Source organism: Capsicum annuum, chromosome 8, assembly GCF_002878395.1.
Source record: "Capsicum annuum cultivar UCD-10X-F1 chromosome 8, UCD10Xv1.1, whole genome shotgun sequence".
NCBI lineage: Eukaryota > Viridiplantae > Streptophyta > Magnoliopsida > Solanales > Solanaceae > Capsicum > Capsicum annuum.
The window spans coordinates 119082555-119096485 of record NC_061118.1 but is presented as its reverse complement, the minus strand read 5'-3'; positions in this window follow the sequence as shown (position 1 = coordinate 119096485).

The following is a 13931-nucleotide window of genomic DNA, read 5'->3' as shown; positions in this document are numbered from 1 at the left end:
CACTAAAATTCCTCATGTTGTGAAACTTATTAGCTAGAATCTTTGCCTGACCCACTTGTGTGACCTCTTCCAACTTCTTCACATAATTTGAGACCTCATTAAACCCTTTCCCTGCAAAAATCATATGAAAAAGCAAAATTTGAAAATCATATTTCAAACCTTTGATGAAAAGTCAACCCCTTTCCTCTTCAGCGATCAATATCTGAGTAGCATAGCAATATAAGGCATGGAACTTGGACTCTTAGGCTACAACTAACATGTCACCATACTCCAAAGCCAAAAACTCATCCTTTTCTTGATCAGGGAGGCCCTAGGCATATATTTCTCTAAGAAGAAAAAATGAAACTATTTCTAAGTCAATAGAGGTAAGGTCGGTAATCGACTTTCAAAAAAATATCTCCACCATAATTTTACATCATTCTCCACCAGAAAAGTTACAAACTCAACCCCATTTTGTTAAATAATATGCATCTTATGTAACTGCTCATAAAAGTCAATAATGAACTCAAATGCATCTTCAGACTTAGTACCCTAGAATAATGGTAGTTTCATCTTCAAAAACTTGGCCAGCAGCTCATGTTTAGTACCAATAATCATAGAACCCAAAACCTAATAAAGAAAAGCATCTGTACCTCAAGCCTCATCTATTCTAGGAGCAATAACTATGTAGAATAATCACCTAAAGTGGGAACAGCCAATACAATATGAGTGGCTCTAGTGCTAGACAAGACACTTAGAAAAGCTAATACCTAATAAACAACCTCAGCAAACATAGGGGGTAAGATTACATTTCTAGATGACGCCACCATATTTGGCTCCATTACTTGCTTTTTTACTGCTTCCATTTTCTCCAAATGATCCTAGAGTAGGAAAGGTGATACTGACCTTTCATGAGCCTGGCTAGTAGTTGCTTGAGATCAACCATTGGAGGGTGTTGACATTATCTGTCCTCTTATACCTCTTTCTTCTTCCCTCACAGTTGGCTCCACAACTGGAGCTACTAGTATGAGGGCTACTGCTCGAGTTCAATTTGATCTAGTAGTCACTTTCTGTGGACAATAGAGTGAAGATAATTACATACCAATTTGGATTACCAAGTACCAATTCGAATCGACTTACATCATAAAAGAGGCAAGAATGGTAGATTTCCTAAAGTCCTGTAGCCTTTCAAATAAATTACAAATGTCTTTGTACTATTCTGTGAGACTCTACTAGGTCCATTTTGGTACAATAAGATCGACAAACCTAGGATCTAATACCAACTTTGTCATGACCCAATTGGATATGAGTGACAACCACTCTATTCTCTACTGGGAGAACCAATTACCCCAAAAACATTAACCAACTCTTTAAGAATAAAGGAAACTAACCCACTAATAATTCAAAAAGGGGTTCAACATCTAAAAACCTTGAATAAATGTTAAACATTAATAATACCAATCTCTGGGATTCAAAAGTAGAAGTACCAAAACAACTAAAGATTGTCAAAAAGGAGATGCAACCCCAAAATAAAAAGAAAATACTTAAGTTCAAAACAAAGACTATATCATCAAAGAGGGATCTATGGTAGACCAAAAGATATTGCTTTCCCTTGAATCTGAATCACATGCTAGAGTCACAATTTAGGTCTTGCAGGAGCCACTGGAATATGAGTTGTACTTAATAAAAGTAAGAGCAGGTATAGCATCAATACATAAGAAAATAATGGTGTACTAGTAGGATCATTTAGCCAACCTAATAAGAGAAATATGAACACATAACCATAATATAGTACAACCAGTTAATGCATGCTCACCTTTACCACACCTTTATACAAGAACTAACAATTAGAACAATTTCAATAACCTTAGCCATAGTCAATAAATGTCAACATATACGTTCATCAAGTAAGATGAAGTCAAGTCATGTAAAGTCAACCATCAAATACACCAACATGTATATATATATTTCTCGGTTCACTCATGGAACCATCAAACTCACATGTACTTTGTACATATATGCCAAGAGCCTTATAATCGCCCACTAGTCATGACTTGTAGGTGACAATTTCTGCCCATGTACTAAATCCCAAATACAAGTGCCTACCAACCTAATTCCACCAATATCCTATAGGAATGTACAAATACCAAAATATTCCAAAAGTAAAAATGGTCTGAATGTGTGTGTGTGTGTGTATATATATATATATATATGCACATATTTATATACATATATATATGAAATCACATAACACAGTAAAAACAACCAACACTTATAAAATCCACAAGCTTTGTATATAAGTTCAATGTAATGTGATCACTTATTACAACATGTATTAACAAGCAATAATAAGAAATATTTAACATGCACATATAACCCAAGTTGGATCAAACTATGTAACCATCACATACCTCAATCCAAGCTTGCACAACTTAACTAAGCCTAAGTCTTGCCTTTTCGTTTAATTTCTACTTAGTCTAGAGATAAATACAAAACACATAAATAATGTAATGACCAACCCTATTAGAGATTATAACTCATTCCCAACCCCTAAGTCCAACTTCATGATCATTCTCTCCCTATTCTAGGGCTTTCCTACCATAATTCTCTTAAAACCACCGATTTCGTGGATAATTTAGTGAATTAACAATATGCAAGGTTAATCTAACAAACATTAATCAAAACTAAATAAATTTATACCTAAATAACTCCCTTACACCAGAAACCAATTAAAACCAGCTCATAAACCTCTTAAAACTATGTAAACTAGCAATTTTAAGGCTAGATTATCAATTTAAAACTTAACTAGAATGAATTCTTTACCTTAACTAAGAAGAATGATGAAAAACTGAGGATTTTTTACCAAATTGCCATTGCTGAAGCCCAAAAATGCTTTTTGAAAAATAAATCCTTTTTGAGGATTTTTAGGATAAAATAATTATTTACATTGCTATAGCGACTACGTCGCTATAGAGACCTTTGACCTCATTGATTGGTTGCTATAAAAGGAATTATTCCACTTTTAGGCATGTTGCTATAATGACACGTACGTCTTCTCCAAAATTCCCCTTTTTCACAACACTTCTTAAATTCAAGACATCCTAAACAATCATGTTTATTTTAAGGTCCATTTAGGGTGTTCAACTTATCCGAATTCAATTCTAAAAAGTCCTACAGGTACTTTATCATCTTAGAAAACTAGAAACTAAGAAAAGAAAATACCACATTTTCCCAATCCATTCCCATTTTGCCCTAGACTACACCTCGCTCAGATTTTATTCGAGACTAGACTAGCCTAAAAACTATAACTTCAAATCCAGAGAGAATCTTAGCCCAAACTTTTAAATTAGAGACTTACACTTAATGAAGAAAAAGTTTGTTACATTGATGAATCACAAGGTTAACAATATGATCATAGTTTTTCAATCCTTAAACTATCTATCCGGATTAGCCTTCAAATTATATTGTTGAGTGGTAATAGTTAAACTAATCCAAACAACACAATTTAAATCCCTGTATTTAACTCAAGTAGTGTGATCGAGGTACTTCTCTATCCTATCCACAAATTTGTTTGTAGATGTATCTTTCTCCTCTTTACCCATGTTAAATTTTCTAGTCTTGATCTTTCAAGTTCCTTTTGAATTATCCATTTATTCTATTAGTCATAAAGTAATAGAATAGAAAGCACAATATCAAAAAAAAAACATAATGGCAGATTTAACAAAAACAATCTATATGTAAACTATGATGTTTGTACTATGGATACAACCCTAGATGGAGAACTTTTATCCACTCTTAATTTGATTTGAAAGAATAAATAAAAGTATAAATGATAAATAATGCTAATTAAAGATTTGAAGAAGTAATTATGTGAGAGTTGAGACTTTGAACAAGTTATGTGATCCGAAAACCTTCGTCCTCTACTAAATATAACATAAGAGGGATATATATATAGCATTATAAAATACCTAGATAGATATTTGATGCATTCAAATTACATCTCTCAATTAAGTATAACACAACCAATGTTTAAATATAGAATCCAACAATATTGGAGTTGAATCTCGCAGGGAATATAGCAAGAAATAAACTCTATGCAGTAATTTCAACTGGTGCTCAATTATTTTGGAGGGGGAATTCAAGTAACAAGTAACAGATTGTAAAACTAAGTAATGGCACTTAACCATTGTTGAAAATTTATTATTTGTAATCAATCGGTAAGAATGGACTAGGATTGTGTTCTCCAGGATTTCATAACTCAACAAGTGTAGTGTACTAGTGACTATCCCAGTGTTTTACATGCAAAACTAATAAACATGATTCTCATAAATGTTTTTCAACCTTAATTAGAAGATTATCTCTCAAACTCCATTCATCCTTTGAGTGTTTGATTATTAGCTATTATTAATAGTCTCAACTTGTCTATTCCTTGTTAAAACTCAAGTCAACAAATAAGGATTGGAAACCTCAACTCTCCATTGTTAATATTTTTTTCTAAGTTTAACCTCTTTTATTAATCAAGTATAGATTCATGGTGAATTGTAACATTTGCAATCGCTAAAAAATAATCAACCGAAGAGAAAAATAATATGTGCATGAATAATGTTCAAGAATCACTTTGTACTTTGGCCTACTTTGTTATTCCATCATTATTCCTCATAGCCTAGTTATGTTTACCTACTCATGCTTGCAATAACAAAATCAAAATACGTTGTCGAATTCATACCAACAAACTTGCAAGTAGAATTAACAAAACCCTAAAGTTTACTATCCAAAGAACGAACCTCAAGAACCAAAAATCAAAGCAATCAATTTGAATACCTCTTCAAAAATACAAGAACAAGATGTATTCAAGCAATAATTATGTGTAACTATAGGTAAAAGTGTGCAACCATAAAAATTAAACCTAGAAAAAGTATTTGTAGACATAACAATCTTATCCTAAATAAAATTAGAAAATTGACCGTGTTAGCATTACACGAGTCGTGGTTATAAACTATGATTTATGGAAGTGGAAATCCTTCTATGAGACATTTCATCTAGGTATGAAAAGTGCAAGTTTCCATGGTCCATCCCACAGTGTTTGGATCTCTTACAATTTGTACTCTAAACTCATAGTTTAGGACTCCAAAATGCATACTTATAGGTACTTGGTCTATGATAGAAAGAAAGGACCATATCTATATTCACAGTACATGAAAATTCCATAGGTTTATGCTTACATTACATATTTGCGGTATCCCTTCTATGACTGACAGCATTGGACATGTTTTCTATTTATAATTCATTAAATGAGTAGTAGTTTGATATTTATTTTGTACCCTTTCATATCCAATTCCACGATAAACAACACTGTGTTTAGTAGATCTTTTTTTAGTAGTAGAGGTTTTATTAGACAGATATTATTCAGTAGTTGACATTCTTTCATCCACTTTCGTCATGTTTTAATAAAGGATTACTCTTTTAATATTTAGCCACTGTGATTGTTTATATTTCTATATTAGTTTCATTATCATATTGTATTCCTTCATCCACTTTGGTCATGTTTTAATAAAGTATTACTCTTTTAATATTTAGCCTACTATGATTGTTTATATTTCCACATTAGTTTCATCATCATATTACCCCATAGATATGCTATACCAAGGGTCCCATTGGACAAAAATGGAGAAATTAGATATGGCTCACGGCTAAGGTGTAGACTTAAGTTATGGCACAAGACTAGCTGTTAGATCCATAATTAATTATTGATTAGTCAACCAAATGCAATGTATATTTCTTTATATAAATTTATTTTCTATTTCCAAATACTTTATTTTCCTTTGTGATGTGGCCCAAATTAAAACTCTAAGTTGGGGTCGATCTTATGATGAATATGTCAAAATCTTTATCAAGTATTTATCTAAGTGATCATTAAATAATATCAAGTGAAAAGGAGGTTTTGTAAATAAAAATTCCAATAGTAGCAATTGTTGATTTTGTTGGATTTGTAATCAATATGAGAGATGCACTAGGATTGTGTTCCCTAATAACTTTATAACTCCATAGTTTCTTCATACTTAGTGATCTCTCATGGTTCTCGAAATGCATAATTGATATATTATGTTCATCAATATATCTAACACCCCTATTAGATGACATCCCCAATCATAAATTAATGTCTCATGGGTTTTGCATTACCAACTCGTATATTGATCCCATATTAGTCTTTTCTATTTACCTGATCAAGTCTAATAAATAGATGTTGATAGCTTAAAGTCTCATTGTTCGTTCCTTTTTGGTTCGATACTCATTCTCTTATCCAAAGTAAATATAAGGAGATTTCTAATGTCTGTAACCATTGTAAAACAATCAAACTGAAGAGAACAACAATACATTCCCAAACACCCTTTGAGAATCACCTCGTACTTCAAACACTACTTTGTTAATCCATCATGGTTTTTATAACCTCAGTTGGGCTATTTAGATACTCATAATTGCAAGGACATAGCAATATTTTGAGAAGGAAATATAATTATGAACTTACAAGAATAAGATGAAAACCACAAGTCTCACTTATGAATTAAAACCCTAAAAATTAATGTCAATACTTCAAAGAACAATAATATGTCTCAAAAGTATCAATAATGTGTGAAAGAACATAAATTTTTACAAAAAGAAACCTATTAGGAGTATTTATAGACAAAATAAAAAAATATATGCTAAAAATAATGGGATTTGTTGAGTTGGCACATTTGTTGAAGGAAGGTATGATCATGCTTAGATACCACGATCGTCCTTGGTGCTCGTAGATTGGCACTTAACTTTGCACTTTTCAAATCTTGGTTGGCACGATACTCTCTCAAGAATAATTTCAATTTTAAGAACTCATAAAGCTGGGAACTTGAGCAATTTTAATCACTCATAAGTTCCCAGCTTTGTGAGTGCTTAAAATTGAAATTATTCCTTCCCCCTATCATCATGCCTTCATTTCTAAGCATACATAGAGCCTTGTCACCTGATCCTCATACATGAAGTTAGTATTCCCCATTTTGGCATCATTGAAAAGGATCAAAAATAAGGCACAAGTAAAGATAAGAACAAGCTAATTACTTTATGGCCATGAGGGCAACACTAACATGAAGAACATCGTAAAATAAGTAAACAAATAAAGCGTATAAGCAGAAATTTATTCATTGTTGTTAGCACCAATTCAATAACCCAAGCAAAACATCAAAAAACCATTTTTAAAAGACACAATAGAAATTGACATAGAAGATAGACACACTAGGAGTCAGGTAGAAGGGGGCTTATGAAAAAGTGATTTTAGTAGCATGTCCATTCTAGAAGCCTCAGCAACATGATCATTCAATAATTGTTTAGTGAGGGTCTTTACTTCAAAATTTAGCCCTTGGACCTCACCAATAAATTTTGCAACTTTGCCTTTGAGCTTTGCATCTTCTGCTGTAAGTTCTTTAGTGGCACCTGGTCCCTCAGAAGACAACTTCTAATTTTACAATTTCAGGTGAATTATTTTAGTGTCCTTTACTGCTTACACAATTCTCAACTGCTCTATTTTCTTGGTTAAGTTTTTTTTAGCATCCAAAAGCTCTGAACGAATAGGCACAACGAGTTTGAATGAATCTCGAGTAATCGATCAGAGTCTATTTTGTACTTAGAAAATCTAGTGCTTGGAACCATCGGGTGCAACCGCTCAAGTTGATCTTTGATAACTTAAGCGGTAGTCACTTTAGTGACTAGAGTAACTTTAGTGGACTTGTTTGTGTGGCTTAAGATCACTTAATTAATCCTTGTCTGCTTTAGTAGACATTACTTTAGAGGTCAACATGTCATTTTAGTAATTCCTGCATCCCTATTCCCAACCATTTTAGCAGACTTGTGCCGCTTAAGCGGGTAAGTGACCGCTATAGCGGCACCTTGGGATTTTTAAATCCCCCTTATTTACCCAAATTTCCCAATTAGTTCTTAACTATTTTCTACCATTTTAAGATCTTGAAGAGTGCGAATGTGTGGGGAATCATCCATTGAAGCTAGGGTAATTTAACCTAACACTCCTTGGTTATTTCCCATTATCCTACCTATCAAATCCCATCATTTTTAATTATAAATTCATAGAAATTAGGTCTTAAAATAGTTAGAACTTAGGGGCTGAATTGGCCCTTATTTATGTACCATTTGTGCTCAACTTTTTAGCACACATTTCTTATCCTTTGAGGGACCTTATGATGAATTCAATTTAGGATTCTATTTATGGGTTGTATGGTCCCATTCTTGACCCAAATTCTTACCCGACCTTGATATAGTAATATGGGTGTAACACCCCATAGTTTTCCTAGCTTAATTTCATCCCTAGAATATCAAGGATTAGCTTCTAAAATGAATACCTTTTATTTCATACGGTATTTTCCAGATTTAGACATTCTATTATCTGAGAAATTGAATGAGATTTCCATCGATACCAAATTCACCCAAATATGATACTCGGTTGAGGAGTTGGAGCATTTTTAAGTTGACAGTGTCCCACCTGAGCAACCACCGCATCGCGGAAAAGGACAATTTCATAATTGCCTATTCCAGTGGACTTCCACGATATTGGCATTTTGCGGAGAGGTCCAAATTCCCAATTGACCAAATGGCATTCCAAAGGGGCACTGCGATTATGGTGCATCGCGGTGAAGGCCCAATTCCCACTCGTTCTTTTCCAGTGAGCCACCGCGATAGTGGTGCGTCGCAGTGGCCTATTAAATTGGGATTTTTCTTTTATTTCCAGTTCCATTTAAAAGTTTGAAAAGGGTATTTTGGTCAATCCCCAAGCCCCCAATCCATCCAAAACATGATATTAAACCCATTGTAAGCCTATTATGTTCATTATTCATCAATTCTATCTCAAAGAAAAACCCTAGATCTCAAAGCTTTCTATCCAACAAATCAAAATCCTCTTGTTTCTCCAAGAAATCTTTAAATTGAGGATTCCCAAGACAAGATAATCAAGAACTCATCTTCAAGAACTCAAATAGGAATCAATAATTCAAATTTCTTCATCTAATCATCAATCAAGGTATGTGGGATTTTTCAACAAGGATAATCCTTTCATCCTTGTGCCCAAAACTTATTTTTATTACAAATTTACTGAATTTTTTGTGATTTCCCATGAAATTAAAGTTAGGGTTTACACCCAATATTGCTATTTATGAGATTATGAGATTTCAAGGGATTTAGAAGTTGAATTGCATGTCTATGTTCATATTTTCATACATAGTGCAGAAATTTCCAGATTTTAAGTTGATTTATAAATGTTTACATTACCAAGCATGAATATTATGATGTTTTAACATGAGTTTGATGCATGGGTCATTAAGCCCTAATTAAAGATTGTTATTTCAAGATTGGTTGTGTTATGAGCACTTTATGACTAGATTTTTTTTAGTTTATTGATAAAGATTTGACCTTTTGGTCTCAAGAATAGATATGAAATCCACTTTACAGATTTAGATTATAGATTTAGCTTTACATATATACAGTTGGTTTTCATTATAAAACATTATACTATTTTAGAAGTAAATTTCCATCAGAATGAGCATACAGATTTAATGGGAGTAGTATTTGGCACCGAGATGGGTAGTTACTACGGTTCCATACCCCAGAACTACGTGCCAATATAGGATTTAGATTGTTCCCACTTCTACGTGGATGATAGATATGTGATCACTTAGATAGGTTATACTCCCTGACAAGAGTATGACTTCTCTCCCCAACGTGAGGATTCCTTCTTAGGGGGACAAAAATGTTGGACTCCATGAATGCTCACATGGTTTATGTCTGTTAAAAAAATCTCCTATGCAAAATAATTTTTTAGATTTCTAAACCCTTAGATAAATTGTTTTCCTTATAGCTTAATGGTAAAGATTTTCAGAATAGTTTCTCATAAAAGAATAACAGTAAATCTTTTATAAAACTAAGTATAAAGGCTCACAAAGTTTACTCAGATTATTCTTTATAGAAAGATATTAGCTACATATTTTAGCTTTTAGATTTCAATTTAGAGTGAGTCCTTTCTATACTTAGGCGGTATGATTTAAAGAGAGAATACAAGCACAGCTTTCAGAACTAAATGTTATGAATCACCAAATTTTCAAGTATGATTTGTTATTCATATTACAGATTTTGGTATTTTAGATATTCCAGCTTATGTGAGCCATTTACATTTAGCATGCATTGTTTTATAAATAATGATGATGTGATGATGTTTTACTTATGCATTTCACCCTTATATACTCAGTACATCCTCAAAGTACTGATCCACATATATGTCTATGTGTTACATTATCCCATAATGTAGGTATCAATTCAGTTTAGCACGCATACCATATTCAGACAGTTTGCAGCTTCCAGTCAGCAAGTGACGAGTCTTCTTGATTCAAGGGCTTGAGCCAGTCATATAGTTTGAGCAGTATTTTACTTTTATTCATTAGTATTGATTTGGGATAATTGGGGGTCATGTCCCAGCTACCTATAGTCAATACTAGTAGCGGCTTCATAGATAGTCATAGAGTTAATGTGTTTGATTCCACTATTGTTTTGTAAAAGTAGAGTTATAATCATTTTCATTTAGTTATATATTTATTAGATTAAGAAAAGAGTCATCTTTCACCTATTTTGTTAAGAATTATGCATTCTATTCAGTTGCTTATGTGTTATGCTAATAGAAGGGTTAGCATGGGATCACTTATGGTCCTAAGCACCATGTGACGTCTCAGGACCCATTTTCGGGGAGTTACAATGGGTCTCATTTTACTCCTATTGATATGTAGATATAATTTTAATAGTGTGTCGAAATTTTCAAAATTCTCATCTAAGGTCGTTTACTAGGAGTTTTGGAACAAGATCGATTCCTTAACAGAAATAGCTCTAAAATAGGGAAATAAGCCTAAAACCCAAATAAATTGTCTGATGATTAAATCGATAGTTTTGACAAGTCATGAATAACCTATAGTCGTTGTTGGAAGGTTCAAAATGTCAAAAATGCATGAAAATTAAGGAAATGACATGAAGGGTCCTTACATTAAGTCATCATTGATCTCAATACACATACACTCTAATTAAAGTTGGATTCTATGTGTGCAAATTTTAGGTGGAATCCCAGTGATATCAGTAATGTACCATCTAAATAGCCCTCTTGAACTTCTGAAACACAAACACTAAGGTCTCAACTTGCCAATCTACCAAATCAGTTGCAACAATAATCGACAAATTATTATTGTCTCTTGACAATGCATAATAAAGATAGGATATAAGAGATTTGAGCTCCAAGACTGGAGGTTCCTCAATAGAAGGCTTAGCTGATGGGGTCACTATATTCTATAAATCAATATTAAGCTTCTTTGGTGCAAACTTGTATGAACTCCTACCAACAAGTGTGCTCACCATCTCATCATAGACATCAATGTCATCACCCTCAAAATTCATAATAACCCTACCAGTGCTTTAACTCTAAGCCTCTCCTCAAAAGAGGCTACCAATGTGTCACAACCTAATCTCATAAGTCATGATGGCACCTACTTCAACCCACCCGTTGGTCAGCCAACCCGTAGCCCAAAAACCAAGTAATGGTATAAATGGTGGATGGTAAAAGGATATCAAGATAAGGAAAATAAAATATGTTCTAGACACGAAACACAAATACGATATCATAAATAAGAGAGAGAAATTAGTGTCATACGATCAAGTAAGGTCAATGCAAAAGCCTCTAAAAAAGAATATGAGTACTCATAGTATCAATGTACAAGTCATCTCAAATGGAAATACTATTTAATAAAAGTACAGTGTGAGAGAATTAGCTTCTACTCCCGAAGGTTAACCTATCTCTAAATCATGACAAGTACTAAAATACATATCAACAGCAACAACTTGTACTCAGATCTATATTATAAAAAGATGTAGAAGTGTAGTATAAGTACCAAAGAAATGAGTACTCAGTAGGAATCATTGATCGACTAAGTTAAATCATAATAAAATGTTAAAAATGCAAGAAAGTAAAACTAAGGCCAGATAAAAGGGCAAACCTGGAGATCTCTAAAGAAAATTAAAGGATGATCAGTCAGATTTGGAGATAATGTTCAAGGTGAGGTCATCAGAGTCAGCTTAGTGAAGCTCAACTCCTCCTATACACTCATTGAAGTATATTTTGAGGATAGGATCAAACATAACCTATTGAGTATCAGTCAACTATGTAACTCAGGATTTGGAGTATCCATCAAAGCTAAGATTTGCTCCATCAAACATGCAAAAAGAGATATTTCTCTTATCGATGAACGTGTTGACAATATTTATATTCTTAATAATCCTAATTTTGATTCTCTCACTTTCCTCACTATATAAACCAACTACACTTAGTTGTGGCATAGAAAACCTGGGCATGTTAGCATGCATGCCATTGAAAATATCTCCAAACTTGAACTGGTGAAAGGTCTGCCAAGGCTAAAGTTTGAGAAGGGCCATATCTGTGATACTTTCCTGTCTGGTAAACAGACTTGGACATCACTTAATCTTAAAGATATTACCACTAACACTAAACCTCTTCAAACAATCCACATTGATTTATTTGGTCTCACCAAGACTGCAAGTATTGGTGGAAAAAAGATACGTATATGTTATTGTTGATGATAATTCTCGTTTTACTTGGGTAATGTTTCTTTCTCAGAAGCATGAAGCATTCACTAATGTTGAGATCTATAATAGAAGAATACAAAGAGAGGTAGGACATTTCATCACATATGTTCATAGTGATCATGATGGAGAATTCGGAAACAAGGCTTCCAAAGAGTATTGTGCTCAAAATGGCTACTCATGGAACTTTTCATCCCCTTAATCCCCCAATAATATGGTGTGGTGAAAGAAAAGAAGAGATCTCTTAAATATACCACAAGAACCATGCTCCTAGAACAATCTACCAAATTATTTTGGGCAAAAGAGGTAATCACAGTATGTCACATACTCAGCAGATGTATCATCAGACCAATTCTAAAGAAAACTACATATGAGCTGTGGGATGTTTGACCTACGAAGTGAAAAAAGGTATTTTTCTTGGGTACTCTCCCACCAATCGCGCTTACAAAGCTAATAATAAGTGGACTTTATATGTTGAAGAATCTATGCATATTATATTTGATACAACAAATCACTCCCCTATGAACTTGAGTTTTGATGAAGAGTAGGTAAATGATCTAAAGTGAGGAGCCAAAGTAGACATAACTCATGAACTATCAACTACCGAGTCGACTATTGTCCACCCAAAGTTATCTCCCATTTATGAAACAACAAAAAGAATAGACACACAATGCAAGTTTTCCAAATGAACTTATCATTGGAAACCCAGATGATAAGATGTCGAAAAGAGCTTCATTAAGAAAATAGTTGTCTATTGCTCTTGTATCTCAAATCAAGCACAAGAAGGTTGATGAGGCCCTCAAGATGAGTTTTGGGTTGATTCCATGAAGGAAGAATTAGAACCTTTTGAACGAAATCAAGCATGGAATTTAGTTGAAAGATCCAAGAGCTGTTCAGTTGTTGGAACCAAATGGGTCAACAGAAATGAACTGAATGAGAAAGGTAAGGTTATCTAAAATAAAGTCAAACTTGTAGCTCAAGACTACTTCCAATAGAAAGGTATTGACTAGGATGAAACCTTTGCTCCCATAGAAAGTTTAGAATCAATTAGAATTCCATTGGTTTTTATTGCTTTCAAATGCTTTAAACTATATCAAATAGATATAAAAAGTTCTTTCTTGAATGGTTACATTCATGAAATGTTTTATGTTAAACAACCTCCTAGTTTTAAAAATCTATTTTATCCAAACCATGATTTCAAACTTTCAGAAGCACTTTACGGTCTCAAACAAGCTCCAAAATCTTGGTATGAGAGGTTGAGTAATTTTCTGCTTCATGATAATTTT